Source organism: Myotis davidii, unplaced genomic scaffold, assembly GCF_000327345.1.
Source record: "Myotis davidii unplaced genomic scaffold, ASM32734v1 scaffold1282, whole genome shotgun sequence".
Classification (NCBI taxonomy): domain Eukaryota; kingdom Metazoa; phylum Chordata; class Mammalia; order Chiroptera; family Vespertilionidae; genus Myotis; species Myotis davidii.
In genome coordinates this window covers 274163-281405 of record NW_006293310.1, presented here as the reverse complement: position 1 = coordinate 281405, position 7243 = coordinate 274163, and the positions used below count along the sequence as shown (strand labels likewise).

Sequence of the window (7243 nt, the reverse complement as noted above, 5' to 3'; positions counted from 1 at the left end):
CAATAAAAATATATATATATATTTTTAAAAAAACCTTGGTATAGACATGCTCGTTTAATCCAGCAGTCCTCGATTCCTGATGCTCAGCTTGTTTCCAGTTGTTCTCTGTTAAATAACAGGAGTGAGCATATTCGTGGTTAAATCTCTGTCCTCGTTCCTATTTTCTGGGTTAAATTTTTAGAGGTTGAATTTTAGACTCAAAGGACAGGCATATTTTTAAGGTGGGATGTAAAGCATTGTCTCCAGTACTGTGTGAAAATGTGTAGTGGAGAAAGCATTGGGCCAGGTGGGAGGAGGCCTGGGCTCAAGGCTGCACTGTGCTGTCAGCAGGGCAGAGCTTTGGGCAAGTTTTTTGGTTTTGTTTCTCTTCCTTTGGTTTCATTTTCTTCTTTTGTAAAATGAGCCCCGTTATGAATTTGCACAGAAGCGATAGTGTGGATGTTACTCGGTCTCTCAGTCCTGCAGGTAAGTATATAAAAGGAGGGAACATCTGCTGGAGTCCGCAGGAGACTGGAGTAACAGCGGGCTTCCCTTTATGCAATGTGATGGCTTACTTGAGAATTGCTTCCGGGTTTCAAAGAAGTGATTGCCGTCCTGTATTATAAGAGAAGAAAATCTAGATCACTATCTGAAATCTAGTTCATTTTTAGGTCTCTGATAGAGATTAAAGAGATTCCACACATAAGCCATGGGTGTGGTTCCAAAGCTGATTACTCCAATATTAATTTCACTCTTGTATTGTTACAGGGAAACTTTATGGTGATGTTCCTTTTATAGAAGAAAGACACAGACATCGGTATGAGGTATGCTTTCACACTAAATTACTGTGGAATATAGATGCTTAGTCCATGGGTCATGGGGGGGGGGGGGGGGGGGGGGGGGGAGAGTAGATACCAGAACAAGCCCAGGGCTCTGTTTTGAGGGAGGACTGGTGGGAATGGATGCTGAATAGGCTACCAATAGTGGAAAATAACTTGCTGAGTGTGGGCCATTTTTCGTCTTATTTCCATTGGGAACTGGCCTAACTGGTGGGGCAAAAAACTATTGATCTGCTTTGCCTAAGTGGTGGCTAGAAGGTACAAGAACTACTATGTATACAATAGTGTGGCCATTAATTTCTTCATACTTATTTTGCATCTGATATGCACTGGAGATGAAAGACACCCCTGGGCTCCCTCCTGTTGGGGTACTTACATTCTAATTGGAGAAGACAAAATATAAGATAACAAATAAGAAGAATTACACATTAAATCATGTATCAGACAAGGTACTTGTATCTAGAATATATAAATAATTCTTACAATTTCATTATAAATAATAGCAAAGGATCTCAATAGACATTACTCCAAAAAAAGATATGCAGATGGCTAATAAGGAAATGAAAAGATGTTCAACATTGTTTGTCATCCGGGAAATGCAAATCAAGGCCACTTCACACCCACTAGGATAGCTATAATCAAAAGATGGATAATAACAAGTGTTGGTGAGGATGTAGACTAATTGGAACTCTCATGCATTGCTGGTGGGAATGTAAAATGGTTGAGCAACTTTGGAAAAGGGTCTAACAGTTCCTCAAAAGGTTGAACATAGAAAACATTATGCTAAGTGAAAAGAAGCCAGTTACAAAAAACCACATACTGTGTAATTCCATTAATATGAAGTGCCCAGATGGGGGGGATGAGGACACATTTGTAATACCTTAACTAATAATAATAAAAAAAAATGAAGTGCCCAGAATACACAAATATAAAGAGAAAGAATGTAGATTAGTGGTTGCTAGGACTATGGAGAGGGTGATGAGGTGGGGGTTGAGGGGTGATGGTTAGAGGGTGCAGGGTATATTTTGGATTGATTGTGGTGATGGTTGAAACCTATATACTATATACCATTGAGTTGCACACTTTTTAAAATTTAATATAATTTTATTGATTTCAGAGAGGAAGGGAGAGGGAGAGAGAAATAAAAACATCAATGATGATAGAGAATCATTGATCAGCTGCCTCTTGCACACACCACACTGGGGATCCAGCCCACAACCTGGGCATGTGCCCTGACACGGAATTGAACCATGACATCTTGGTTCATTGTTGATGCTCAACCCCTGAGCCATGCCGGCTGGGCAAGTTGTACACTTTTTTTTTATAGGTGAATCATAAGGTATATGAATTATATCTCAATAAGGCAGTTAAAAAAGGGAGAAATGTTTACAAATTCTGAGAACTAGCCCAATGTGAAAAAACAAAATAAAAGCATATGTGCTTAAGACTGAGAAGGATAAGTGGGACCCCACTTTGGTTTTAGATGAGGAAGTGCTTTTTGTGAAAAGAGGTTGAAAAGTATGGGGAAAAGCTATGAGATGAGTGAGGGAAGGGGCTGTGAACCAGGTCATCAAGTTGTCATCTATAACCAGCATTTTAGTAGAAAACTTGCTCCAAGCTTATTTTTAGAGCTTTTATGTAACTAAATGTAAACAAAGCATTGGTGTTAGTCACAGGGTAAATAAGATGGTTTTAGTCCTCAAGCAGATTTGTGATTTGGAGAGAGATAGTTAAATTTTCACATAACTCATGGCAAGAAGCAAATATGGGGATGGCTATAAATAGCTGGTCTCAAGGTCTCAAAGAAAAAAAATGTCTGTTTCGCAGTCCTACTTTTTGAATCTCATCTTTGGGTGAGAGAACATGGGCCTCCCACATTTAAGGTCTGTGATTAGACTGTTTCTCAGGTTCACCATGAGTTTAAAAATAGGTTGAATATAGAAATTAACTACTGGTTAGAACATCACTGAAATGGAAAACCCACCCAGTTGATGTAGGCCCTTTTAATAAGCTGATATGTCTGTATTGCTCTGCTACCCAAAGACATTTAATTTCTTGTTCTTTTCCAGGTGAACCCTGCCTTGGTCAACCAATTTGAGCAGAGTGACTTAAATTTTGTAGGTCAGGATGTTGATGGGGAGAGGATGGAAATCATTGAACTGGCAAGTAAGTGGGCTCTTCATTTTTGAATTTTTGTGTTGAGCTAACATCTTTTTTTTTGACCATAGACACATGAAGCTGTCTTGATACCCATTTTATTTGGTCTCTTTATTTTCCTCTCTCCTTTGAAATAAATTTGCAACTAAATAGAAAGTATGCAGCTAAGTGTAAAGTATGTGAAAAAACAGACCGCTTGTAATCCTAATCATTTTGGGCCTGTTAGTATGAATGTGCCATACAATGATGTATGTTCTACAAGTTCTATCAGTAGTATGCTTCCTTACCATCCTTACCCCGTTCTCTTGTTGACAGCATCTAGGTTAGGCACTCTGGGAAAGGCAGGCAGCCTACTGTTGAATAGTATTTTTCTTTACTTTCTCCTTTGAGGGAGAATGGCCCAGTGCCGTCTCACTATTGGTGACTGGTATTGACATCTGTTGTGTGTGGGACCTGGCCCCTCATTTCACCTAGTGTCTGCCTTTCCCTATTGCTCATGTTCCATAGTCAAGTGTGGGCCAGTTGCTGCACTCAGGCTTATTTTTTAAATTATTTATTGGTTTTTTAGAGAGAGACATCATTTTGTTGTTCCACTCATTTATGCATTCATTGGTTGATTCTTGTATGTGCCCTCACTGGGGAATCGAACCCACAACTTTGGCATATTGGGAAGATGCTCTAACCAACTGAGCTACTAGGACAGGGCTGCATTCAGACTTCTTAGTGAGATCAAACAAAGAAATTGGACTTCTATTGAGGAAGATCACTGAAGAAGTTGTGTGGCTGGGCTGGGGCACCCTTTAGGAGCAAAGGCACAAACCATACCTGTGTTAGTGACAAGACAGGGGACAGTGTTCTCATTCAAAGCTGCAAAGACAGGGTAAGCTCATGCCTACAGCTGGTCCCAGCTCTCTCTCTTGATTTTCTAGCCCAGGGCTTGCCAGACTTTGGCTGGTGGGCCAGATTCAGTCTGCTAACTATTTTTGTACAGTTCATGATCTAAGAATAGCTTTTACACTTTTAAATAGTGCCAGGGTTTCTCACCCTCACCACCACTGACATGTGGAGCAGGGTAATTCTTTGTGGTGGGGGCTGATCTGAGCACTGCTGTATATTTGACAGCATCCCTGGTTTCTACCCACTGGATGCCAGTAGCACCACCTGCACCACCCTCCAAGCTTCGACACTAAAAAACATCTTCAGACATTGCCAAATGTCCCTGAGGGGCACATTTGCCCCTGGTTGGGAACCACTGTTTCGGATCATCAGGTTTGAAATTGCATTTATTTAGCTCCCTTGCCCCTTCATACCCCCAACTTGTAATCGGTTCTTAAGTCCTGTAGATTCCATCTCTGGAAAGATCTCTTTTGGTTGGGATTGTATTCTCATCCCTACCACCTAGTCCCAGGGTGTGGGGACTCATAACAAGGACAGAGCTCTGGCTGTGCAATGTATGTGACACTAATTTGTTATATAAACCACTCTCACTTATTGAATGCTTAGTATGTACAGGATTCTCTAAAAAGTGGTAGCATAATTTTCTAGAACCTTCCTTTTCACCTATAGCCTTTAGGTTCCAGATAACCTGGACTACTTACTCTTCTAACTTCCTACTTCTTTTTCTATCTTAGCCTATGTCACTATCCTTTGTTTCAAATTCCTTTGTCCCTTCCTTTTCTGTTAAGATACTTCAGGAGTCCCCAGGAGGTAGGAGAGTTGAAGTTGGAAAAGGCATTTTTGAACTTAATAGTATGTTACCTGTGTCCTGAAAGAAGGAAGGCAATGGACATTAGTGTGCACTCCTAGATGCTTCTCACAAGACCCCCATGCTAAGGACTCTGCATGCCTTATGTAAATTACAAGGCTAATGATGTTAATTCCACCTTACAGAGAGGGAGACTGTGTGCAAACAAGTAAAGTAAACTGCTCAGGGCCATCCAGTTAGGACCTGGCTAGGTTATTGACTCCTGCCACCACTCCTGTGGGGTTTTATTGTTCCTTCGTTTTCATTGGACATTCAATTTAAGATTATCAATCCATGTTTTGAATTAGAATATGAGAATTTATTTCCCATAGTCTTTCTAATGGGAATGCCCATCATTTAGAATTTATATAGTGTGGATCACTGGCATGTATGTGAGAGGTCAGAGACTTTCTTAAACAGATTATTATTTGTTTACTTGGTTCAAATATTTATTCTCTGTTAATTCTCCTGGTTTTCATTATTTTCAGCAAATATGAGAAGTCTCATCACAAAGTTTTAGCTTTCCATTGACACTTGCAAATTTCATGTGGGTTGCAAAGGAAATGAGAGCTGCTATAAAACCTTGCAAGTTTTAAAAGCTGACCACAGGGAATTGATTTTATTATGAAAAATTCTCCAGAAGATTTGGATCTTAGCTGCCTCTTAGAAACATATCCATGAATTTCTATATTACTAAAGCAATTCTAAAAGGAACAACAAAGCTTGAGATTAGTATAATGTCAGAATTTGGTTCAAAGCAATTAAGAGCATTATTTAAAAGATACTTTGACTGATAGAACATCACCAAAATAAAAACTTTATAGTCTCCTTCCTCATATTAGCATAGGGGGTTTTTTGGATAAAGTGATTCAGAGCAATGATCCATTCATTTAAATATTCTGTCCCTGACTCTGACATGATCCATTATTCAGCTTCTGTCTGCAATGGTACAAAAACACAATTACTGTCTGCTTCTTTCAAAGATATCACTAGATGCTGTGCTGTAAGATTCATTGCATCTTAAATTTAAAGCTGCACTGCTTAGTTTCTTTTCTAAGTGTAGATGATTTCTCTTCTACTTTTCTTGAGGGGACACATTCCTGAGAGAAGTTGGCATTCCCCTACCAAACTTTCGTTCCTGAGTGTCCCTTTAATTTAAGGAGGTTTCTTCTTAGATGTGATGAACTAGTAGAGCAAGTATGTCAAACTCAAAGGCTAACATGGGCCAAATAAACAAGGTTTAATTTTATGTGGGCTGCAAAAAACCAAAAGCTTCCATTTTCATAGAAACATAGATTTATTTCAATAGAGACATGCTGAATACAAAGGGCTGAAATAAATGAGTCATCGTTAACATAAAATCATAGAACATTTTAATAAAAATTAATATTTTTCTTGAACATTAACTTACAAACACTAAATAACTACACAAATTAATAAGTGTAATGCAAATAAGCCTATTTTTCTTGTTCTCCGAAAGTGAAATATTTCCTGTTGCGCACACCAAAAACAAGTTAGCCCAAGACTAATGATGTGGCCATCAGCTCTAAAATATTTGCTGCTAGTATTACTGGAGAGAAATGATGTGCATGCACATAAGGGAAAGGAATGCAGCACGATTCTAGTAATCAGTCATTAGCAAACTTTGTAGTTCGTTATTAATAACTAGAGGTCCAGTGCACGAATTCATGCATGGGTGGGGTTCCTTGGCCTGGCTGGTGATCGAAGCCTATCGGGGGGGCTGGCCATCTGGGAGGAGGGGCTGTGGGAGGTTGGCTGTGAGAGTGCACTGATCATCGGGGGCAGCTCCTGTGTTGAGCATCTTCCCCAGGTGGTCAGTGTGCATCATAGCGACTGGTCGACCAGTCATTTCTGCCATAACAGTTGCTTAGGCTTTTATACAGTAGGTCCTCAGGTTACATCAGAGATCTGTTCCTATAGCTCGATATAACGCAATTTTCGCCGTAATTTGGAACCCACCTACATAAGCACCTACGTCACTCACATGGAGCACATACAAAGCAGTAATGAAGTGAAAAAGTAAAACAAATTTACCCCCCAAAACCACAGCTGCCAAGTCACCGCAGCTCGGCAGCGCCTGCATTGAGCATCTGCCCCTGGTGGTCATTGTGCACCATAGCTCTGGTTGTTCAGTCATAACAGTCGCTTAGGCTTTTATATCTATAATTATGTATAACAGGATATTGTAAAAATGAAGTTACGAAATTTTTATTAAAATGTTTCTTACATACCGTTATATTGGCTGGGCCACAAAAATATTCGTTGTGGGCTGCATGCAGCCCGCAGGCCATGAATTTGACATGCTTGATGTAGAGGATTTCTACACTGGATTTTTGTAGACTCAGAGCTGTGCATAGAACTTGCTGCAATGATACAGTGTTCTGCCCTATTCAGTATGGTAGCCATATATAACTATTGAGTATTGAAACATGCTCAATTAATTTGAATAAATTAAAATAGCCATGTGTGGCTAGAGGCTACCATTTTGTAGAGCAAAGCTTTA

At 39.7% G+C, this 7243-nt stretch overlaps 1 non-coding gene across 1 annotated transcript in view; it reads left to right on the top strand.

The window, feature by feature from the left end:
• The first annotated feature begins 716 nt into the window (after nucleotides 1-716).
• Nucleotides 717-7243, top strand: part of LOC102752683 — a 23402-nt gene continuing 16875 nt past the window's right edge. Inside the window, exons 1-2 of the transcript XR_001514404.1 lie at nucleotides 717-803; nucleotides 2888-2984. This is a non-coding gene — a transcript (uncharacterized LOC102752683). The remainder of the gene's footprint in view (nucleotides 804-2887; nucleotides 2985-7243) is intronic.